At 35.4% G+C, this 26,619-nt stretch overlaps 1 protein-coding gene across 5 annotated transcripts in view; it reads left to right on the plus strand.

Annotated features, from left to right (window-relative positions):
• The first annotated feature begins 1,356 nt into the window (after positions 1-1,356).
• Positions 1,357-26,619, plus strand: part of LOC112045798 (monocarboxylate transporter 10) — a 68,631-nt gene continuing 43,368 nt past the window's right edge. For 2 of the 5 annotated variants that reach the window (XM_052885071.1, XM_024082158.2), the window contains exon 1: positions 1,437-1,613. The gene's annotated coding sequence lies outside the window, so the exon portion shown is untranslated. The other 3 variants (XM_024082170.2, XM_024082165.2, XM_052885072.1) reach the window with 3 other exon arrangements.

Below are 26,619 nucleotides of genomic sequence, written 5' to 3' on the forward strand. Positions count from 1 at the left end.
CCTGGACCAATTAAGAAAACCTCAATCGATCGAACCCAGGACCTCCGTCTTGTAAATCCACTGCGTCACGGAGGCCGTCACTCGCTCGGAAACGTTTCTTGCTTGCTCGTTAAAGATTCTTTTGTTAGTATTTTTTTATTTTTTTGTAGATATTAAATTACTCTACTAAGCTTTGCCAACCAATTCACAGCAATTGTATAATTGAAAACAGTGAGAAAAGAAACCGGGTGTCTTATAATTTTGTATAAACTACCAAGGTGTATCATTAAAAAAAAAGATTCCGACGAATTGATAACCTCCTCCTTTTTTTGAAGTCGGTTAAAAATGGTCTCCATTGCAATGAGCCAATTTTATGTCCTCAGAAGTTTTCAACGCAAGCAATAAACTTAAGTCAAAGGATACAATTAATCACATTTGTTCTATTTGTAACCTGTTCCTACTGTTACAAACGAGCCTTATACCACTATCGAGCGAGATCATCTGCGTGGTGTGCTGTTAAAGACACGCTCCAATATCTGTACCAAATAAAAACTGGCAGCAGGTACTAATAAGATCGAAAATTGTATGTATCGTTCACAGATTAAAGAATATAACAGATAGAGCGCACGGAACATGACGCTGTCGTAACCGTCCCGAATACAAAATTCAAAAACAAATACATTGTCGACACGAAGCGTCGCATACTACATATATAGTAATGCTATATACAGTAATGCTACTAATATTATAAACGCGAAAGTATATATGTATGTTTGTTTGGTTGTTTGTTGCTTTTTAGCGCCGCAACAACTGACCCAATTTGGCTGAAATTTTGAAATGAAAATAGATTTTACTCTGGATTAACACATAGGTTACTTTTCATCCCGGAAAAATCCATGGTTCCCGAGGGATTTGTGAAAAACTAAATTCCACGCGGACGAAGTCGCGTGCGATCGCTAATTTTCAATATTTATCAGAAAAGTTGACGTCTTGTGTTTTAAATATTTTAAAAACTGTTTACAAAAACTAAAGAAATAAGATATTTAATTGGTAATAATTGATTATTATATTAATTAACGTAATTTTGTTAGTGTTAAATTTTGAAATACAAATTATTAAAAATAATTTGTATATGCGGATGTCAAGGATACGCGTGACGTTTCTTTTTATGGGTTTCATCCGCTTCACCACGCTGCTTGTAAATACTCATTTCGGATCAATCTTTACTCTGTGGTATCGTTATTGTGAAACAGTAATAGTTGTACACGCAGTTTGGCAAGAGTGTAGTAATGCTAGGTGTAAAAGACGACGGGTTGGTGACTTGTGCTTGTTGATGTGGTTACGATTCGCAAGGGCGGATAATAGTCATGCAGCGTGTCGCGTTCACACCGGTCGTCGAATGTGGAGCACGTAGCGAGTTAGCGACGATGCCTTCGACAAAAAATCAGTGTAAGCTCCACACCAAAGCGCCGCGGTCGCGCGCTCTTTGCCGCCAACGCCGGCTTAGCGAACTTCGATCGACTCCGCGAACTTAGACGAATATTTAAATTTAAATTTGGAACTTTTTTATTCTATTTGTTATATTTAGAGGGTTATGTAGTGGTAGTTGTGATAAGTGTGTATGTAGTTGGTGTGTAAGTAGGCAACATATGGCTGTGTGCCGAAGTCCGCTCTAGTTGGGACCGTGACGGCTCTAAGATAGATCATGATACTCGAGCACATGTGTATATTGCATAGGAGCACACCATTCACTTATTTTTGTTACTTAACACTGACATATTTTATACCAAATTATATATTCTTAAAGTCATCCATACATATTCGGAAGTTTCTGTCTATTTTCATACAGTACACAATTTCCCACAATAATTACTACAATTGCTTTGAGTAATTAAATGATTTTCCTTACAAAAGGAGTTACTTGTAACGCTATTAAAACTTGTATAATTTAGTACCAGGTACGTAAAGTTTTAGAACAATAGTTTTAACTCCGAGTTTCCTTTGCTACATCACTTTGTCATTTTGTCATTTTTCATTCACTTTGTCGACCTTTAGTGACTTAATTATTGTTATTAATAGGTAGATATAACGCAAATTTATATCACAAAGTAATTTTTATACATTGAAGTACAGTGGTTCGCAGCTCATAGATGTAGAAAGGCACTGCCTACTCTGAGGAACCTGTATTGAACAATAATTTTACCATTCGATACAATTTGTGCATAAAGTGCTTACACTAGTTAAAACTATATGCACGCCATTGTTGACGTAAATACAAGATATGCAATATTTTTTGCAAAAATTAAATGAACTTAAAAGCCTTGATAGTAAGTAGCATGTAAACAAATTTAAAATATGAATTTTCATTATTTCCGCCTCTCAAAGCCTTATACAGCTTAATTATGGATAATTACGGTAAATTCTGTAACATAATGCAAATCTCTGCTATAAAACCCATTTTTTTTAATTTTATTATTTAGTAGGTACTATTAAAATTCAGCGTACGCCATTAGTTTGTCTTTCGTTTAAAAATTAAAAATACATTTAAAAAACGAGCTTTTATCTAACTGATCTAACGTATTGTACCAGAGTTTTTACCAAAACAAATGATCGCAAAAAGTTTTTGGTCTTGCTTAGTTAAGAACTTAAGCATTTGGACTTCATCATCAATCCGGCATCTTAGTACCTAAATCATATTGTTACATTATCAAAGAAACGAATGATTTACAGTTCGCTTCATGTAGGATGGTGCGGGTGACAAAGTTTGCCGCGATTCACGATATTAGTACCTACGTATTATAAACGTCATATAGGCGACTGTCACCGTATCCATGCTATATGAAAAACACTTCAGTATAGGCTAGTAACTAAACTTTAATTCCACACACACTTACGTAGTAGGTAATACTAATAGGTCTATAAGCTTACCGATATAAAAGCATGAAATAAATAAATATAATTGCCTGTCACTTATTATTTATCATCATATTTACTTTGTAGAAGCTTTTGAAATGGGATTTTTTTTTAATTTGCGCGTACAAGAGTACTATGTACTAAGTAATTAATAATAAGTAAGAGAGAACTAAAGCGTTCAGGGTAAATTAATGAAAGTTTACCTAAAGCTAACAGAGACCTTTGTAATTTAAAATGATAAAAATTTTAATAAAAGGGTAAACCAATTATATGTGCTCTTACAGTAAGTAAACTGTAATATGACACTAGTAATTTAGTTTATCTGGAATAACTGTGGCTTAATTAATTAATAGCCAACGCCTCGTAGTTTCACCCGCGTAGTTCCCGTTCCCGTGAGAATACGGGGATAAAATATAGCTTATGATACCATTTATGATATTTTACCACTTACTAGTAGTAAAAGAATTTTTAAAATCGGTTAGATAGATTTAGAGATAACTACTACATCCTCACAAAAGATCACTCATCCCGAAAACTCGAAACCATTTGAATTACAAAGATGTAATAGTAGCTTATAGTTTGTAGGTGTCCGCTAAAAACAGATTTTGCGATAGGGCCGGATTAGGGAGGTTTAAGGGCGGATGAAATCGCGAACGTCCGCTAGTATTACTTTATATTGATCGACTTATTCAAATAACAAAGCTTAGATACGGAAACATACACTTTAAGCTAAATTTTGATTTAAAAACCAAATCAAAATTCGTTTAGTAATTTGGTAATAGTATTGCTTAGTGTGAACTATGTTCAATCTAAGTTTACCAAAATATTATCTACTTCTCACCTATTTAATTCACAATATTGTAAAATTTCGTCGTCATCAACCCATATTCGGCTCACTGCTGAGCTCGAGTCTCCTCTCAGAATGAGAGGGGTTAGACCAATAGTCCACCACGCTGGCCCAATGCGGATTGGCAGACTTCACACACGCAGAGAATTAAGATAATTCTCTAGTATGCAGGTTTCCTCGCGATGTTTTCCTTCACCGATTGAGACACGTGATATTTAATTTCTTAAAATGCACACAACTGAAAAGTTTGAGGTGCATGCCCCGGACCGGATTCGAACCCACACCCTCCGGAATCGGAGGCTGAGGTCATATCCACTGGGCTATCACAGCTCTTGTAAAATTTATTGTTGACGATTAAAATTGAACTTTAAAGGTTTTATTTAATAAAAAAAACCGGGAATTACCGGGAATCAAACTAAGAACCTTGTTATGTCTAAGAGAGCATTCCCACGCGTCAAAAGTTTCTTAATAAGTACCTAAAGATTCAGTTAAAATTAATTTCATAACTTTAAACCATCCATTAAGATATTGTAGCTCAAAAAGTTCACTTGAATCACGACGCAGACTGCTATAATATCTTTACAAATTATAATTTCATCATAATCATAATTATATAATTGCATACTTCATAATGAATCATCTAATAATTTCCAGACAGCTTTACTTAGGCATGGAGCAAATTTTTTATTCATAGCTACATAGCGGCAGATCGGATTTGAACGAAACTTTGCTCAGATATAGATTATAGTCTGGAATAGCACGTAGGCTACTTTTTATACCCAATTTACCATAATTATGAACGGGATCTATACAAGTAAATTTACAGTAAAATCGAGTAAGAAAGGTACAGGCAACAGTATAGAAGAAGGAATGATGGGTAAGCTAATGCATACTCTCATGGATACATCAGCAAATTGGACCAATTGACTCATTTTAAAAGTTATTCAAAAAACGAAATAACAACTATTGATTAACCTAATAAAAACTAAATTGCTTTTTTAACTTATTAAAAAAAATATCAAAAGCACTTGGTAAAAGTAAAAGTTTGGTAATTTTTATATACGAGTATAATTTTTACATACTAGCGGATGCCCACAACTTCGCTCGCGTAAAATCTGTTTGTTTTAATCCGTGGATTAATCAACGAAAAGTAGCCTATGTTCTCCTCCAGGGTTCAATTTATCTCTATACTAAATTTCATTCAAATCGGTTCAGTGGTTCCGCCGTGAAAAGTTAACAGACAGACAGACTTACTGTTGTGCTTATATCTTAAATATTACTAGCGGACGCCCGCGACTTCGTCCGCGTGTAAATGAATGTAAACTTTCAAACCCTATTTCGCCACATTAGGGTTTGAATATTAAAAATTCTTGTATTACATTATATTTTGTATTTATTTTATGATTTATGTACACATTTTTAAAACTGTAACTTTAAAAATGAAGGACTTTCAATACAAACTTTCAATCCCTATTTCACCCCCTTTTATTTTTATTTTAGGGTCATAAAGTATCATAAAGGTCCCATTTACTACTATACCAAAGTTCATCTTGATCGGTTCAACCGTTTAGCCGTGAAAAGGTAACAGACAGACAGACAGACTTACTTTCGCATTTATAATAATAGTATATAATAGTATAGATGAACGCGATGCATGTTTAATACGATTTATGAATGAACTGCAAATTAATCAGGTAGATATCTACTTACAATGTAAACTTTTTACATCCAATCAGCAATGCAAAAAAAGAAAAGAAATTCAACGAACGCGCGTGCCAAGTCAGGTCTTAATTAAAAAGCTTTATAAAAGGAGATACAATATCATTAACGATCAGTACCAATTCTTCACGCCCGATGTTATATTTTTAAAATAAAAACAATTTATATTGGCTTAAGTAGGTAGACCTTATTTATGAGAGTTTGTAATACTTTAAAAAAAAATAATAATTGCCATTACTGTGATTTACATACAAACAAAATAGCAGACAAGTGATTAATTATTTATTTTACTCGAAATTACAAAACAATTGGAAAATATAAAGCTACTCATCTGTGAAACACTAATTAGAATTCTTACTTTATTCTCAGAATTTCAATTGTCAGACAGAAATTCTAAGTTTTCTTTTTTATATTTTAATTATTGTTTTCGTTTATTGACTTTTCTGAATTATAAAACGAACATAATCAGTTTTTTCTTATATTGGTCCATAATTCACAGCGAATAATTATTATCATTATCTACAATCGTTCATAGCAGCGTATAAGCGAAATATAAATGTATTATATATACTACAGCCTTTCTTGATGAGTAATGTTTACTTACAAACAAATTAAAAATGAGTATAAATCACATTTCACACCTAATAATATTAATAAATAATTAACTTGTTCTTAAATTAATGAAAATAAATTTGATTAATTAGCTTGGAACAATTAGATATGGTTAATTTATTTTATATAACATTTTATAAACTAACCATACATAATTTAAAATAAATAAGTTATGAAATGGCATGCGTTTTCTACCTTCATTTCTAATTTCTTTGTTGGTAAACAGTATTCATCAAGAAACTCTGCAGTATATAGAAATTTGAAATCCAGAGAATTGCTAGTTGTTGATTGGTCAGGGGTGTGATTTCGCTATCATCGGTGTAATATTCGCCTATTACAATTTTTCTTATAATTTGAAATTTATGTCTATGGGATGCCCAACATGAAATGTCACTAACAACGAAGTTGCAATTGAAATGAGCGATGTCACATCGCTGTAACTATACAGGGGCTGGATTTGAGTCAAATCGAAATTGTTTCGCATTACGAGGCGTGCAACCTCTAACGCTTTGCGTTATGAGGCGTGCAAATCTGTAGCAATCGTTCACATTTTCTTTATCTTTCTCTTTTTCATTTCATAATAATATGTGAACGGTCGAGACATGTAAATTCTATCCTACCGATAATATCGATAACAATTTGTAAAATGGACATCGCAAAGTTGTACCATAAGTTGAGAAACCAACATTAAACGTAACATGAGACTTACTGTTACTGTACTTAACAATAACTGTTACTCGATCCCTAGATAGGTACTTTTATTTGCAGTTGACGTTACTTTTATTCGTCGTTAAACAAGGTTACTTTCTTCGTCGTTAACAAGTGCTATGGGGTTCGCATAAAGTTTTATATCATTTATGGTAGCAATAATCGTATTTCGGGAATGTTGCGATTTAAAATGGCGACTTTTCGTGGGACATCTTTAAGCCGTTTCTTTAGTTATTCTGTTATGTTATCTATCTTTACTTTTATCTTTTTTGTAGTTCAGTGTCAAGTTTTACGAGTACACATATCATTTATGGTGGCAGTAATCGTATTTCGGGGATAAAGCAATTTGAACTCACGACGTTTCTTTTTCTTAATAGTTCATCTTTTTTTAATAGTCATCTTTCTTTACTTATTTTTTTTGTAGTTCACTATCAAGTTTTATACATTACTAGCTGAGCCCTGCGGTGTTGCCCGCGAAAAATAAATGTGTGTGTAGTGTAAGGATACATGATATATTTATTGGTATTAAATATTTTCGATGTGTGAGTTTACCTCGTCCCCTTAAAAATCGGCAGACAATTTTGTTGGTGAATTTAAGTGCGATACAACCAATGATAATTATAAACTATAGATCGGTAATGTGCCTACAAAATCATCGCAAAAAGTGATCCGAATACAAAACAGAGAAGAATTTTGTCTTTAATTTCATTATTTATATAAGTATAGTATATAGTTTTTACACTTCCTAAACACATAAATCGTTATTGTAGACGATGATTTATTAGCCGTGATAGCCCAGTGGATATGACCTGTGCCTCCGATTCCGGAGGGTGTGGGTTCGAATCCGGTCCCGGGCATGCACCTCCAACTTTTCAGTTGTGTGCATTTTAAGGAATTAAATATCACGTGTCTCAAACGGTGAATGAAAACATCGTGAGGAAACTGCATACCAGAGAATTTTCTTAATTCTCTGCGGGTGTGAAGTCTGCCAATCCGCATTGGGCCAGCGTGGTGGACTAAGGCCTAATCCCTCTCATTCTGAGAGGAGACTAGAGCTCAGCAGTGAGCCGAATATGGGTTGATAACGACGAGATGATATTTAGGTATTATTTGTATAAATAACGTTCGTTGTTGACCACAACTAACATTGAGATGTGGAAATTTCCTCTTTTGAGCGCCTAATTTTTCATGACCAAGTCACACATCTTACAGTATTTAACATCATTGGACACAACAATGGAAGGTTGGTTTTTTTTTTATTCTTTACAAGTTAGCCCTTGACTACAATCTCACCTGATGGTAAGTGATGATGCAGTCTAAGATGAAAGCGGGCTAACTTGTTAGGAGGAGGATAAAAATCCACACCCCTTTCGGTTTCCGTACCGTCATCGGAAAATCTTAATTTGCCCAGCCGGGGATCGAACCCAGGACCTCCGTCTTGTAAATCCACCGCGCATACCACTGCGCCACGGAGGCCGTCGAAAGGTAAAGGTCGGAGTTCTCTTTGAATCGTTTCTGTATTAACACTTATTCTTACTTTATTTTACTTTTTTGTAGTTCACTCTCGTTCGACATAATAAAACACTTTAGCGTAAGTGCCCAAGAAATTCGAAAGTGCAAATCTCGAAAACTGTTCTCACTTAAATTTCGTAAAGTTCAACTTCCATAAATACCTACCAAAAGAGGTAATGTAAATATCAATTATAATAAGTAATAACCACCATGTTGTTTGCAATACGCATGGATAGGTTTTTTTTAGGTGTAGGTACATCAACCGGTTTATAATACGAGGATTCAATTTATGCCAATCCATAGCCATTTACAGACGGTACTAATAATAATTTAATGTATATTTTTATTTTTTGTGTTTATTTACCACACAAGAAAAACATATCAAGTAGATACGGCACATAAGAGATATTCGTTGAACTTTTTCTTGAATATTTACAAGTTTTCTTTTGTTTTACAAGCTAGCACATAAATTCCAAGATCCGTATTAGATCAAATTTAGTATGTTAAAAATATATTGCGAATAGGTTGTCTAAAAATTTCCTGGCCAAACTATTTTTAAGTATCATTAATTTTCTTTGTTTCTGAGGCAACCTACTCGCAATTTATTTTTCACTACTCTTGCTCAAAAACACTGTCATATTACCACTCCACAGCGGAGCTAAACAAGCATATCTCTCTAGCCTCTAGGGGCTAAAGTAATTTTGTTTTTGTAATTCTTGTCTGTTACGAGTACTAGCCAAGTACTAGCCTACTATAAAACGGAGGAGGTTTTATTCTAAAATAGAATTATTATAGGTAAGGCCCTGATTGTTTTGAAAAATAAATAAAAATCTTTAAATTGGAATGAAATGCAGCGTTCTTGTCTGTGGAATGCGTTTATTTTTTATTTAATTTTTATTGAGTTGCGAATAGAGCGAGATTTGAAGACATGGGACATCCTTTACGGTGTAATACCTTTGTCTTTTTCTCATGTGAAAGAAATAAAATTAAAAAGCGAGAATTTAAAAAACAATTGGCGTGAATAATACACACTTGATTTTTTTCCGAAATTCATTGTAAATTTGTGACCGTAACTTACATATTTTTCAACAATAATTGTTATTGTTGTCTTCGTCCGTAAATCCAGTATTAATGTAAATAAAATATTAAAAATAAATTTTCCTGGTATTGCGATGCATTTCCATAGTAATTTCTAATTTATATATTTATTCAAGAACCCAGTAGGTAAGTAAACTTAGTAGGTACTTTAGGTACCAAACTAAGAAAATTTTCCTATGAAGTAACATTTCATTAAAATTATGCAAACTTGTAAATTGACCATGTATTTCAAAACCAGCTGTCATACCTATATTATGTAAATATTAAATACTCATACATTCCAAAATTATGTGCAATAAACTCTCAAAATCGCCCGTTATACATGACACAAACATGCAGGCTAATATCTGATACTGAGGGACCTATCACAATATATTATCCATAATCAGGTTTTTAATTGGATTTAAATCCATTGCTCTTACATTGCATTACGTGAAACTTCAAAACATGAATTTAAATTCAATGCATTCAAAACATTTATATACTTACTCTTAGTATGGCGTACTATTATGTATTTTGCGGTATGGCTAAATACATCATTATCATCATCATTATCAACCCATATTCGGCTCACTGCTGAGCTCGCGTCTCCTCTAAGAATGAGAGGGGTTATTTTAGGCCAATAGTCTACCACGCGGGCCCAATGCGGATTGGCAGACTTCACACACGCAGAGAATTGAGAAAATTCTCTGGTATGCAGGTTTCCTCACGATGTTTTCTTTCACCGTTTGAGACACATGATATTTAATTTCTTAAAATGCACACTACTGCAAAGTTGGAGGTGCGTGCCCTGGACCGGATTCGAACCCACACCCTCCGAAATCGGAGGCAGAGGTCATATCCACTGGGCTATCACGGCTTTTTACTAAATACACGCGATGTTAATTGTATGTACCGTAGAGAATAATGCTGTAGCTTCGAAGTTTGGACGTTTTGGAGTAGCAAGATTGATTGAACGCTGCGTAGGGTTGCCAAATGACTGGCATTTTTGGGATTTTATCCAATACAAGTTTTAGTCTACTTTAAGTTTGAACAATCTTCTAATCAATACCCTAACTTGGAATTGTTATCGATATAAATATTTCATCAAATTTTGTCATAGAAAGATTAAATGCATTTTCTTCGTTATTCGTATATTCGTATTCCGTGATAGCCCAATGGATATGACCTCTGCCTACGATAATTCCGTGATAGGCCAATGGATATGACCTCTGCCTCCGATTCCGGAGGGTGTGGGTTCGAATCCGGTCCGGGGCATGCACCTGCAACTTTTCAGTTGTGTGCATTTTAAGAAATTCAAAATCACGTGTCTCTATCGGTGAAGGAAAACATCGTGAGGAAACCTGCATACCAGCGAATTATCTTAATTTTCTGAGTGTGAGAAGTCTGCTAATTCGCATTGTTCCAGCGTGGTGGACTATTGGCCTTACCCCTCTCATTCTGAGAGGAGACTCAAGCTCAGCAGTGAGCCGAATATGGGTTGATAACGACGATATTCTTCTCTTCTCACGATTGTCATCATCATCGCTTTCGTGTTATATCGATGATAAACTTATAGTTCAAATTTTACCACGCTGATCTAATTGTCACTTTAAATTTCAATATATTTGGTTATATGTATAAGCTTATATACAGAACAGTACAAAGCAGACTTATTGTTAAAACTATCTTTGCAGATAGATTTTTGCAAATATAATACCAATACATCAAAAACAAAACTAAGCACTTTCTCAGTATTTAAACAGTAACATGACAATGATTTTTTTCTTAAAAAATATCTCTTAAAAATCAATCTGTAACAAGAAAGAGAAAAATCAACTTCTGCTTTATTTAGTATTTTGTATCTAAAACTTATGGTAACCCTACGCTAGATGCAATCGTCGGTATGCTTGCAACGATTGGATTAGATAATGGCAGCATACCAATTAGAATACTGGAATGCGCTTAAAGCTTTTTTCTTGATAATAAACTCGTAATCTCTGGACCAATCACACGTTTCGTATCTTTGTTGCGAGAATATTCTCTAGTAGAGGAAGGGAGAGAGTAGAATGTTCGCTACCAAGATCATAATCACCATATATTATGATCTTGGTAAGCGATGGTCTTAGTTACCATCACACTAATATTATAAAAGCGAAAGTTTGTGCACAAGTGTGTGTGTGTGTAAGTGTGTATGTTTGTTCCTCGTTTACGCTGCGGCTACTGAAGCGATTTGGCTGAAATTTGGAATAGACATAGATTTTACTCTGGATTATCACAATAGGCTTCTTTTAAACCCGGAAAATCCATGATTCCCTCGGGATTTGTGAAATCATTTTATAGAGTAACTTAAAAAGAGATTTGTTGGCCTCTCTGGCGCAGTAGATAGGCCCTAAAAAGACAGGTCTGGGGTTCGATTCCCAATTTGGGTCAATTTAGGCTATAATATTTTCTAAACTGGCTCAGGCAGCGGCCGTGGTTTGTTGGCTGGGTTGCGTTAGCTTAGGAAACATTACCATGGCCCATCTGACGACGAGTCAGAACATCGTGGGGTTGTAGTCGGTTGAAGTCCAACATAACCTTCTTGCCTCTCCATGGTGAGAAGATATCCATGAAGATTTCCCTACGTAAAATAGGCACCGGCCGTGGCATGTTACCACGATACCGGCCAAGCGATTTACCGTTCTGGTACGATGCCGCGTAGAAACCCTCTGAGACATGGGTGGATAAAATGAACTTGTACCTTTAAGCCCTAGACTAGACTGCATCGTTACTTAACATCAGGTGAGATTGCAGACATCTTGTCTTTGTATTACCAAAAAAAAGCCTAAGGCACACTATGCGTTGCGGCGGCGGTGCGGCGCTAGAGCGGTGTCGCTGCGTCGTCTTACATAGAAATATCTGTGGCATGTCACACGATGCGCTCTGGCGCCGCACCGGACTTGCAACCGAAGGCGGGAAGGGTGAATGCGTTGCGACGTCGGAGCGGCACCGCTCAGTTGTTTATGCATCACAACATTACTTAACAGACTGTCCAACTCTGCTACGGCGCAGCTGCGACATAACAACGTTGCGGCGCCGCACCGCTCGTGTGCTTAGCGTATACGGTGAAATCTTTGAGATGCGGCGCCGCAACGCATTGTGTGCCCCCGCTCTCAGATACGCTACAAATTGACCTTTTGACTTTACCAAATTAGGACCTCCTTTGACATTGATACAAAAACGAGTGTCGCTTTTAAAATAACTAAAACTCCGCCATCCAATCTCCGAACCTCGTGAAGACATTTATCTGATTGACTCGCAGACTAATCTCCTAAATCTTAGGCGTATGAGATTGCTTTATGTCATTCAGTTCGGAAAACTTTTGTTCTTAGAAATACTTGACGCGATTTGATGAATTAAAAAAACTCAATAAAGATTATTCACGAACGAAAGCGTTCATGAAATTGTTGTTTGTATTAAAGTACTAGCCGACGCACCGTGGTTTTACCCGCGTAGTTCCCGTTCTCGTGAGAATATAGGGATTAAATATAGTCTATGACACTCACAAATAACGTGGTTTTCTAGTGGTACCTAAGTAGGTACAAGTATTTACAAAATCGGTTAAGTAGATCCAGAGATTACGAACTACAACACCACAAACTATATCTCAATAAAATATTAGTAGAGACTAGTATAGATATACATTATACTTACTATATCAATATGGTACCTCCTTCAAAGTGATCAATAGGTAGAAAATATTATAATGTTATTTTTCCCTTTTTTGTTTCGTGGGTATGTTAATGTTCGGAAGTCGGTAATATATTTTAAAAAATAATTACTGTTAATAGTTTTCCACTTACCGTAGATTTTTTTTTATATTTATAAATGTCAAACCAAACAGATGTGGTATCTCTTTGGTTTGACACTTATAAATATAAAAAAAAATATCGTACAGATAGTTCCGAAGACATAAAAGCAATATTTAAGCATGACTTTGCCTTTTGCGTACAAGAAAGTTTTGACATTAGCGTTAAGTAGGTATGCCTTTTATTTTATCGTTGTTAAAAACTGTTTAATTTTAGGGCGTACCTACTTAGTATCAAAATATTTCAAAGAAAAAGTAATTTATTCGACCTACCTACTTACTACTTTTTATACTTTTAATTTATTTAAACCAAGTATAAAATTAATTATAGGCGTATATATAAATAAACCGACTTCAAAAAAGGAGGAGGTTCTCAATTCGTCTGTATGTTTTTTTTATTTTTTTCTTATTTACTAATTATTTTTATTAAAATCTATCTGTCGCGCTTATGCCAAAAAAGGCTAAAAAAAACAGATCATAAGTTAAATGTTAAAACTTATTTTATTCGTTTTAGTTTAAGTCATTAGTAGTTTCATTTTACTAGGTTACAAAACGATCTCGATTACATGTTACATAATAGGTAGATTGTAATGATTAAATAGATCAACCTCGATATTGTAAATATTTTCGCTAACCTACTTCCAAATATCTAATTATACTTTTTTTTATTCCTCCAAATTATTCAAACTCCAAATTACCTTCTAGTCATAAAATATGAGTTCTGTTTATTATTTTAGATAATATTTTCAGCTTCCGCACTAAATATGTAGGTAGTAGTTAGCGCCATCGCAATAAAGTTGTGACGTCATGGGATCAAAATGAAACGTCACACACTCGACCAACCCCTTCAATATCGTCACATCTGATCGACAATATCCAACATGCATTTAATGGAAAATATCCACATGACCCACATGCATATTTTGTTAAACGCCTCTCTTTGAAGCAAGTCACTCGCGATTATTTCCAAGGGAACGCATACAATTATTTATATGGAATTCAGATTTTCACAAATCCCGTAGGAACCATGGATTTTTCCGGGATGAAAAGTAGCCTATGTGATAATCCAGAGTAAAATCTATTTCAATTCCTTAGCCAAATCGCTTCAGTAGCCGCAGCGTAAAAGAGGAACAAACATACTTACACACTTTCACACTTACACACAAACGTTCGCCTTTATAATATTAGTGTGATGTGATGTGATATCTTTATTACCGACAAACAGGTAATAGCAAAACTGGGGGATATCTCGTATCTAGTTTTTTCAATACATATTTCATACACCACATAAAGTGAAAAAAGATTTGAAAAACATTAACGCAATCAGTCCGCAATTCAAAATCTAAGTGATTATGATCATAGGAACAACTAAAGTTATAGTATGCGCGTTATCATCTGAGTCGTCCGGTCATAAAAGTCAAAAAAGATAGGAATGTGCAGCGCGCCTACCTGCGCACCCTAATTATCGATAAACGGCTACCTGCGCACGTGCTAATGATGAGTCAATAATGATTTGGACGATTCTGATTGGTCGGTTTCTAATGTAATTGCATTGCGTATTTTTTTTGCTATAAATGTGTTTACTGCAATTAAATAAATACATTCATGTGTTACTCGTTGCGCACTATGGATACTTTATTTTCTAACGTTGATCTGAAGAAATTACATGGCGATATTAGCCCTCAAGCTCGAACACTGATTCACAACGTATTCCTGTTTCTCAATGAATTGAAAAGTGATCCGAATAAAGTGGCTTCTCTAAATTTCAACAAACCACGTGAAATGGCCGCATTTGTTTGTGGTGTGAGCAGAGCGACAGTGGACCGAATCAAGACGGAAGTATCACAATCAGGCAGTACCTGTATACCAAGAACAAATTTTAAGAAACCACAAACCGTCACTAATATTGACGATTTTGATAAAAGTGTGTTGAAGCGAACTGTAGCTTCATTTTATGAGAATGGAGAGTATCCATCCGTGGCGAAAATTTTAGAAAAATTCCGTGAACAATTACCCGATTTTAAATGCGGCAACACTTCAATGAGAATACTACTGAAGGAGGTTGGGTTCCAGTATAAGAAAAATAGCGAAGGACGTAAATATTTAATGGAAAGAACTGATATTGTTTGTGCTAGAATGGACTTTTTAAGGAAATTGGATTTACTTAGAAGAACTAACGATCAGCGACCACGTTTCTATCTAGACGAAACATGGATTAATCAAAACCATGCAAGAAAGAGGATGTGGCTTGGAAGCAACGATGAAGGAGGTTTCAAGAATCAGCCTGTGGGAAAAGGCCAAAGATTAATAGTTTGCCATGCGGGTTCTGCAAGGACTGGCTTCGTTCCAGATGCGAAGCTAATATTTAAAGCGGTGAAATCAAAGGATGCTGATTACCACACAGAAATGGATGGCGAAACATATATGGCATGGTTTTCCGAATTCCTGAATCTACTTGAAGAGCCCTCAGTTATAATTGTCGATAACGCAAGCTATCATTCGATACAGTTGGAAAAGATACCCACAAGAAACACGAGGAAAGCTGAAATTCAAGAATGGTTGACAAAGAAAAAGATTCCATATTCCAGCAACGAAATTATTGAAGAATTAATAAGAAAAGTAAAAGCCAGTAACCCGCAGAAGGTCTACGCTTTAGACCATCTGGCAAATGAACGAGGTCATGAAGTAATAAGGCTCCCTCCATATCACTGTCAATATAACCCAATAGAATTAATTTGGGCACAAGTAAAGGGAGAAGTTGCGAAGAATAATAATACCTTCAAGATAGCAGATGTCGAAAATCACCTCCACCGAGCCATAGAAAATGTCACACGAGAAGACTGGGCCAAATGTGTTAGGCATGCCGAAGAACTTCAAAACAAAGATTTACAAAAAGCTCTAATTAGAGATCACGCGCCGCTTATAATAAATTTGGCAGAAGACGAAGATTCTGATGATGAAGACTCAGATGAAGATTAATTTTATTTAGTTAATAATTATATAATATGAAATATGTATTATATTAAATCAAATATTGTTAATTTTTTTAATTTTGTGAACAAGATACGATAATAAACTTTACTTATCGATAATATGTCTTTCATTGTTACACCCTTCACTAGACGGCTCCATAAGACCCATAAGTGCAAGCGAGATAGATATAGAGAAATGATTTATGGCCCTAAGACTCAGTTGTTAACGCGCGTACTATAGAATTTCGAACTTAACACTGGTTATACACTTACTTTGGGGCTAAGTAATGATGTGTATTATTTAAGTAGGTATATTATTTATATAGCGGACACTAGCGACTTCATCCGCCCTTATATCTCTCTAATCTAGCCCTTACAGTAGTATCGCTGTAAAAATGGAGTAACTTCTCCCGTTTATCCAACATTTCCTTTCACTGCTCTGCTCCTATTGATCTTAGCGTTATGAAAATCATCATCAGTATCGATCATTATTCACTCCCTGATAGTTATTTTGGAAATATACCTATTTCATGTAGAGTATGTATGGTTACCGGTAAATTTACTGGTAAATGAGGATAACACCTCAGATTAATGTACACAGGGCAGCTTTGTGTAAAACGTGTACTTTGCAACCCATGCGATGTATTACTGTGTAGGTATATCACTCACCATCAGGTGGAACATTTGCTTAGTTCTTAAATTACACTCAGTTTGACGGCCTCCGTGGCGCAGTGGTATGCGCGGTGGATATACAAGACGGAGGTCCTGGGTTCGATCCCCGGCTGGGCAGACTGAGATTTTCTTAATTTGTCCAGGTCTGGCTGGTGGGAGGCTTCGGCCGTGGCTAGTTACCACCCTACCGACAAAGACGGACCGCCAAGCGATTTAGCGTTCCGGTACGATGTCGTGTAGAAACCAAAAGGGGTGTGGATTTTCATCCTCCTCTTTACAAGTTAGCCCGTTTCCAACTTAGATTGCATCGTCACTTACCATCAGGTGAGATTGCAGTCAAGGGCTAACTTGTAAAAAAAAAAACCTAATAATTCACCGGCACACACTGTCGGTTATATCCCTCCAATTTCTATTAAATCGCTAAAATCGATTTAATGAAAATTGCAGTAACAAAAGCTTTGAGAGCCAATTGCTTCATACACGTATGAACGATTATTTTCTCATGATGATTATATTCTTATTGACAGAAGTTTCAATGCCTTCTATTTGTGTTATTAATTGTATTTGTAAATATAATGAGTACAAATTGGATTTATTGTGTGCATAAAACATTTTATTTAAATACAGGGTGCTCGGTAGTATTTCCCCTTCAAGGTGTTGACTAGTCCACATATAGGAGCCGAACTGCATAACTAATGTTTTTTTTAACTAAAAAATAAAAAAAAAATGTTTCCATCTATCCAAGTAACACACGCCTTTAACTATCCTTACATTTTAAAATACGTAAAACTAGGCTACGTTATAATTATATGTATGCTTATATGGGACACATTTTAAGATCTACTTACAAAATTTTTAATCATTTACCCGAAAAGGTTAAAGATAAGAAGAGATAAATGAATTGAATTCAGAAATTATATTTATAATAAAATAATAGATGCAAATATTTATAACTGTAAAGACTATTTTCAACTAAAGTAATAATTGAAACATTGACATTTTTAATATTTTAAATATATATATGACATTCTCTTTTATTGTTTTTTTTTTATTGTTATTTTGTTTCTCTTTTGTAGCATAATACAGTATAATAATCTTATTGTTCTATTGACACTTTGTTTCATAAATATTTTGCACGCCTATAACGACAAAACATGTTCGGATCGAAACGTAAGTTTAATTTTATAACCATAACCAAATGTATAGTATAAGTTGTTTGCACGTTTTAAGCAATAAATAAATTATTATTAGAAATATTATTTACCCCGATAAAATATTAATTTTAGAACACACGTTCCTTGAACATTTTTAACTAATTTAAAAGATATAACCCCAATTCCAAAAGATATAAGTAAAGAATATAACCCCAGAGTTTTGGGAAATACTCCCCAGCACCCTGTATAATAATCGATCAACAACACGATTACACGAATCATGTTTCGTACAAAGGCGGACTTATCACTAATTAGCGATCTATTGTACGTGTCGTATTGTATAATATATTTTTATAATGACTGACCATGTTACTTACTTATTGTATATTTTTTGAAGGTTTCCAATTAATTAATTATTCTTATATGTGTTTAGCCTTCTTAGTTTAATCCTTTCTTAGGTATTATAAATGGGAAATAAAAATTGCTTGTTTGTTACGATTTCTTACTAAGCGATCACATAAAAGACTTTTTTAAATTCAATTTCATTCATATAACATTTATCCAGAGCAAACACCAGGGCTTAGCCAACTATTCATCCAGAAGCTTCGACCGTGGCTAGTTACCACCCTACCAACAAAGACATACCGCCAAGTGGTTTAGCGTTGCGGTACGATGTCGTGTAGAAACCGAAAGGGGTGTGGATTTTCATCCTCCTCCTAACGCTTCCATCTTAGATTGCATCATCACTTACCATCAGGTGAGATTGTAGTCAAGGGCTAACTTGAAAGAATAAAAAAATCCAGAATAAACTCCAGAAATCAACAGACCTTACTACCAGACCAGACAGAATTAGCAAACCTTTCATCCAAAACAAATGCTAGGAATTTCTTGGAAGAAAGAAAAGTTCAGTCTTTTATAGACCAATCCCTGGAGTCGAATCCAGAACCTTGATCCGCTAACCACTGAACAGATAGACAGTTTGGCCTATATAAGTAGCTTATTTATTTAAATATGTACCTACAGGATAAGTATAATATTACGTATTTTTAAGTTTAAATAAACTGTTAAAATTCCATTTGTACATTGAATAATTCTCACTGAAAAATGAATAAGTTCTCTTCCAACAGAACAATTAATCGCTGGCCGGAAAAATCCGACGTAAATTAATATATTGATACCTAAAACCGACAAACTCTGCACATATCTCATGTGTTGTTCAAAGAATATCAAAAAAAAGACGGCGTATCCCAAACCCTTTGTATCCCGAACGTTTCACGGGAGTTTTAACACTTTGGCAAGAGTTATGGGATACGTGAGCGTGATATTTATGTCTGTCAAAAACGCCGTATTAATTAATTTAACAGTGGTTTTATGTGTCGTTAAAATGACGTACAAATTCGTAACACGACATTAAATTACGTTAACGGCCTATTATATTATCGGGGAGGTTTTTATTAAATTTATATATTGGGAAGTTTTCTTTAATGTCTCAACTCGTATATCACTTTAATAAAGGTGTCGACACACGTTTCTATTCAAATAAATGAAGATATAAATTAAAAGCGACATTTAGAGAGTCGTATGCCCTAAAGTTGTATAAGTCAAATAAGATCGCGCGGTCCTTTAATCAAAATTCCAGGGATAAAAACAAGTATTCCAATAACGCTGCCGGGCGTCGAGTGTTCCAATTAACAGAAAAACGCAGAAAGTCAGGACAACACGTCATCAACACTTTAAACCGCCTGCATACCTTCAATTAAAGTACTTAAGAGATTAGCATTCGCCAATCGTAATCGTGGTAGGAATTCCACCACAAATAATGATGGAATTTTGAGGAAAACATTCATACTGGCTTAATCTTATTACTTGTTTTTAGCAGACTCAACTAATTACAGAAATAAGAAAACTAATGTCGAACAAAGGTTTCATTCACAACACTTGTCAGGACAACTTAATTAACAAATCAAACTGTAACCAAAATAGGACCCTAGAATGGCAGAGAATGACTTTGAGTGATGTCACGCACTTGTGAACGTTGTGTGAAGGGTTAAAGGCGGCTTTGACAGATATCTTCTTCACTTCACTTCCCTGTTCTACTCAAGTCACTCTCCCCGCCTATCCCAAGTAACCCATAAAGAATTACACAACAAGAGATGTGGACTGCTCGAGCGCCACGAGCACACTGAAGACGTCCGTACCGCAAGTCGTTGCAACGCGGCGATAACACGGTCATTCATCTTTACATTAGTCTTTGTAATTTTAATTACAAAGAGGTAAATTTTGTGGTGTTGTGAGGGTAATCTCTGGATGGGATGTACTAAACCTATTTTGAAAATTCTTTTACAGGGGTAAACGAAAGAAGTGCTTTCTAGTAAGATTATTATTTTGATGATTGAAAAACACGATTTTTTTTAAATTTATCTTCTCATTTTGTATAATAGGTAAATACCTATCCGAATAAGGATATAAAGCAAAATATAAAGGATGTTAATGAAAAAGCACTGTCTACTCAGAAAAATGGTATATAAAAATTTTATTTCGCTTAATAAGCACAAGCAATGTCAATAAAATGGGTGTAGGTATGCCGAAATTTGTTATAAGGTTTTGATAAAGTTCGTAAATGTTGAAAAGGTCACTTGTAACTATGCAAGGTAAAAAATAACGGGACTGGAAATGAAATGTTGTTATCACTGCCAAACTGTGTAAAAATGCAATAAACAGACCAAACAATACATAAAATCAAAATCAAAAATCATTTATTTCAAGTAGGCTCAGTTTACATGCACTTTTGACGTCAGTTGACTATTTGTAAAGATTCTACCACCGGCTCGGAAGGCAGGTTCTGCTGAGAAGAAACCGGCAAGAAACTCTAAATTTGCTGTTTAAAAAAAAAAATCATACAATATAATTTACAATTGATGACAACCTTCCAATTTCTTATACTTTTACTTTCTGTGTGAAGGTTGAAGCTGATCCAATGGCCTCCAAGCGCCTTAAGATAACACTTCCATGATATGCGGGCGACGGGCGGAAAGACTGCGCGCGTGTGAAGTAGTGCGTGCGGGGAAGTGACGTGCATCCGTCGTGGGTTTTTCATTCATCACTACACGCCCCCCGGCCCGCACGCAACATCGGGAGTGTTTAGCGAAGTTGCCAAGCTATAATCAAGACCGCGTCAAAATCTGTAGATTTGTTCACGATCATATACATACATACTCGTAAATACTTACATACACACACACTAAACTTAATACATCCCTTTTTTCATCGGGTATTAAAAATAATGTCTCATTAATATTTAATAACACACCAGAAATAGTTACTTCAAAAACTTTTAGACAAATTAATCAGCAATGACAATTCAAAGAAGGCACATTAATTACTATCACTAATTTCTATCGGGAAGGACTTCGTTTGTGGGCGGAACTAACAAAGGAGTCGGATAAAAAGACGTATTCTCTTATAGAACGAGAGCTTGTAATAGTCTGACCTACCTCATTTTATTAAGTCTCAAAATATTTCAGCTTATGCTCATAGTATAGGTAAGTACGGTCAAAGATTTTATACTACCTATTAAATATTATGTCACTAGCAAAAAAAAGGTGGCTTGTCCCAACTTTTTAGACGCATAGTAAACAACATATGTTATTTAATAAATTTTGTGGGTTCAGGAAGTGTATAAAATAGATATACTTAAACATATAAATGTATGATGTAAGAAAACACAAATTTGTGCATCAGTGCGCACAGTGGATAGCTAAATTCGGATCACATTTTGCGGTGATTTTGTAGGCAGATAACATATCTATATCTATACTAATATTATAAAGAGGTAAAGTTTGTAAGTTTGTAAGTTTGTCACATTTTTTAAATGGGGTAATCTTCGGAACTACTGGTCCGATTTTAAAAATTCTTTCACCAGTAGAATGCCACATTATCGGGGAGTGCTATAGGCTATATTTTATATTGGTATCATATATATTAGCCGAGTTATCACAGTTTTTGTCATACAGGTCGGACTGAAAATCCTCTTAAACAGACTTATTCGCATGCGCTGCCTTAACTATTGTGTAATATTGAAATTAATGTATGGAGACTTTATGTATCTTTAAAAGTTCTACAAAAAAGTCCGCGACACCATATATCTATCTTCTATATATTAGCAGATATAGTACCTTTTGTGTTTTAAAAATTATTAATTTTATATACTTAGGTTTACGTCATTATTTATACAACTAAACTTTAATCCTTATTAAAATAAATTATTTAATGATCACAAGGATATTATGGAGATAAGATTTGCCCTTTGCAGTTTGTTAATTACCTAAATAGTTTCGGAGATAATACAAAATTTCTAAAAGACGCAGAAATTCCGCAATATGACGCCCGGCGCTTTCATTTACGTAGTTCCCGTTCCCGAGTGAATAGGGGGATCAAACATAGCCTATGACACTCGCAAATAACGTAGCTTTCTATTGGTAAAACAATTTTCAAAATCGGTCCAGTAGATACAGAGATTACCTCACGAACTTTACCTCTTTATATTATTAGCATAGAAGTCTCTATTTCTCTTGGTCATACCACCACTCTCGAAGGACTGGACCGATTTTGCTAAGGGTAGGAATAAGATAGAGAAGTTACAGGGTAGAGTAGGGTACGGGTAGGGAAGCGAAGGGGTAGTGTAGGGGTAGGGTAGGTTTAGGGCCGGGTTTAGGGTAGTGGTAGGGTAGGGGTAGAGGTAGGGTAGTGGTAGGGTAGAGGTACGGGTAGGATAGGGAAGTGGTAGGGTAGGGGTAGGATAGACGTGAGATAGGGGTACGGGTGGGATAGGGTTAGGAAAGGGATAGGGTACGGGGAGGGTAGGGGTAGGATGGGGGTAGGGTGTAGGTAAGGTAGGGGTAGGTTTTGGGTAGGGTAGGGGTAGGGTGGGGGTAGGGGTAGGGTAGGGTAAGGGTAGGGTAGACGTAGGGATTGGGTAGGGTAAGGTTGGGGTAGTTGTAGGGTATGGGTAGTGTAGGGTAGGGGTAGTAGTAAAGTTGTACATCGAAATTTACGCGGACGAAGTCGCGGGCGTCCGCTAGTCTAGTATAAAATGCACATGAGCATGTAGCTAAGTTTGTGATTTTGAAGCAGCTTTCAAGAGTCTATAATTGGGTAATTGACTACCATTGAATATATTGATTTATAGAAATCAATACTAATTTTTCCAAATATTTATTTAATTTATTGATTACAGTAAATCATTATATACAAAAGTAAATAAATATTTGGAAAATTAAGTTAATATTAACTAAATAAATAACTAAGATATCTATAATTTTGTTTGTACGTCCTTGCATGTGACGGATGTTCCATCAGTGTGACGTCTCACAAAAGCAGCATTTACTCGTAGTATGAGGCGTTTTTGACCCATATATGGCAACTCCGCAGAGATGTCATTGTATCTCCGAAAGTAGTCATCGTAGATACACTATTACCTTTACAAAATAATTGCTCTACTATTGGCCGATTTTTAATTTAAACAACATAAAAAAATAGGTACTAATATCCAATTTAGAGCCTCAATAACCCCACGATAAAGCGGGCGGACTCATCAACGAGGTATGGTGGTTCAATCCTTACAGTATTTTCTTACTAGCTTGAGGAGGTATAATAGGGTGACAAACTTTCAATCTTCATAAAATCTGGTATGTCTGGCTCTCGCAGGCCCTTAGTCCATTATATCAGTGTGAATGAAATGTGCGTAATAAAACTGACGCTAATGGTCACGATAACCGTCTTCCTAATTAATCTCTAGCGAAAAAATGCTCCACGAGACGGGCCGGTAACTTATCTGTTATCTGCTAGATATTTTTAGGCTGTGGGCATTGGAGCTTACAGCCTTTCAGTGTATTGTGTGTGGAAATTAGGATGTGAAGTAAACGGTAAAGCCTTCTGCTATGAAAACTTTGTGTGTAATATGTTATTAGTGTGACATGACGGGTAGCAGCAACCACGAGCACGTCCCAGGACTTGTGACCTTGGGAGTAGGTTTAAGGCATCTCTTTAGAATGTATTAACACTCATCTTCCCTGCCCAACATATACTACATGCCCACACTAAACAATTTATGATAAACAATACACAAAACATTATTGCACAATATCACTAACGTGTCTGGCAGCGTGACGGTGTCTATGCTGCCTAACAAACAACTGAGGTCAAGTCATCAAATACCCTCTCAATTATACCGAAACTGATACCTCCCCTTCACAATATTATAAATAGTGAATGTTAATACTACTTGTAATCGAGGAACTTTTAACATTAAGAAACATAGTCCCTAACCGCGTATAAGTTCGCTATGAATTCGGACTGACTTGGAAGCACCCGTACCACACCGTACCGACGGTTTATACGCGGCATCGTACCAGAACGCTAAATCACTTGGCGGTACGCTTTATCAGTAGGGTGGTAACTAGTCGCGGCATAAATAACCACCAGACCAGACCTGAGCCAATTTAGAAAATATAGAATTTAGACTGGAAATCGAACGCAGGACCTTTATGTTGAGAACCACAGCACTATCAAACGCGCCAGAGAGGTCGTCGAAAGCGTTGTTAAAATTATTTACCAACGAGTATAAAACACCTGCTTCTACTTATGAGTTTTTTTTTGTATTATATTTTAAGTTCATTAAACAAATTGTGACTACATATGTTAAGGAAATTGGTTTGACCGTTATTTATTTATTACAAACCAGTCTTAAAAGTTTAATTATAATTTTCGCGTGGACTAATAAAGTAATCAATTCATGGTCATACTTCATTCGTGCCATTGAATGAAGGTAGCCACATACTCGGACGTTAATTAAATATAAGATATTGTTATCTTTAATCTGGATTTATTTGATCTTTGATCTTTGAAACATGTACCATTAAATATTGCTACTAACTTTTAAATGATTACTAATGGTTAAAAACCTCGTTGCCTCGTTGGCCAATCCTCGTAGATACAGATGCTAAAAAGATTTTATTTTATACTGTTCTTCAAGTATTTTGGAGTGAAAATAGTTGATTCATCGCCTCCGAATAAAAGATTGACGTTTCTGTAGGCTTTAGGGTTATCACTGGCTTATCTGCCAGAACGGACGCGTTCCATTCATTTTGCCGACATTGAAAGTTGCTGCTAATGACTTTATCATCCTCTACGAGTGAGATTTTAAAAGGAACCACGATTATTCAGGCCCATGTCTACCCTTATTTTTATACAGTTCATATTTTGTGGATACCATTTATACTATAAAGAGTCCCTGAAATAAGAGTATATACGTTTAGCAATACTTACTGCGACTGCGACTGTCGCAGTAGGTGTAGCGTGTTTAGTCTGGCAAGTTCATTGATAACACTCCTATGATATGCGGGCGACAGGGGGAAAGACGGGTGTGAAATCGAGGGAAGTGACGTGCATCAGTCGTGGGTTTTTCATTCATCGCTACACGCCCCTCGCCCCGCGCGCAACTTTAAGAGTGTTACGAACGAACTTGCCAAGCTAAAGCTGAACCTGAGCCGTTGCTAGTTACCATCCTACAGATAAAGACGTCATGCGATTTAGCGTTTTTAATATTGACACGTATAGAAAATTACAGATTTATGGGTAGACTAAACTCGTATCTCTTCCATGTTAGCTCGGTACTATTAACAATGCATCGTCACTAATCATCAGGGGAAATGAAAGGCAAGGGCTTACTATTGATTTAATAACTGCTAAGCTTGTATTCACCGAGAGCAAGCTTTATTTTGCGGACGTTACTTCGACAAACGTCACTTTGCAACACTGTTTTTACTTTGCAAAATTTGCTAAATACTTATTTGTCAATGTACCAACGAAGTTGTTGGAGTCTGAGGGAATAATAAACTATAAACAAGTTTGGATTTCCAAATTGGTAGATACTCCTCCGTGCTTGTAGTAGTGGCAATAAATAACGAACAGCCAACAGGCTTCCCAAATATTTGTACTGGTGGTGTATTACCTTCCGCCGTCGGTTTAAATTGTTTACATTCTCTGTATCATCGTTATTTTTCAAAATAATGCTTAATTTTAGTAAGTAAGAAGATTTATGAGTTTGACAAAATCAATTGTTTAAAGAATCTGATCCTTGGCGATATATTTAATTTAAATCATTATTATTAGTATTTTAATGTTTTTTTTTAAATTATCCTTTTTATTTATTTTTTTAAGTTTGATTTATTTTTAGAGAAGAGTTCTGAATTATTAATATAAATATATGAAGTATTAATATAAATATAGAGGACTTCCATCAAGCAGAATTGATAGATAAATCGCAATATTCCCAATGTACATTGTTATGTCGTTTTCTAATTCAACCTAAAATACTTTCATTAGTTGCTGGACAGTCATTTGTCGCTGGACAGTCTACGTTGGTCCAATGGTTAGCTTACGTAGTCGCATACAGTCGTAGGATATAACGAGCTTTTCTTAATTTCTAGAAATTGACAAAGAAAATTCTCAGCCCGGATTTGGGAAGTAAAAGGGTACACTCCTTCAGAGAACACGATAAGCATTCAGTACCATTCTGATAGTGATCATTACAAGAATTAAACA

This window comes from Bicyclus anynana, chromosome 13 (assembly GCF_947172395.1).
Source record: "Bicyclus anynana chromosome 13, ilBicAnyn1.1, whole genome shotgun sequence".
NCBI classification, from domain to species: domain Eukaryota; kingdom Metazoa; phylum Arthropoda; class Insecta; order Lepidoptera; family Nymphalidae; genus Bicyclus; species Bicyclus anynana.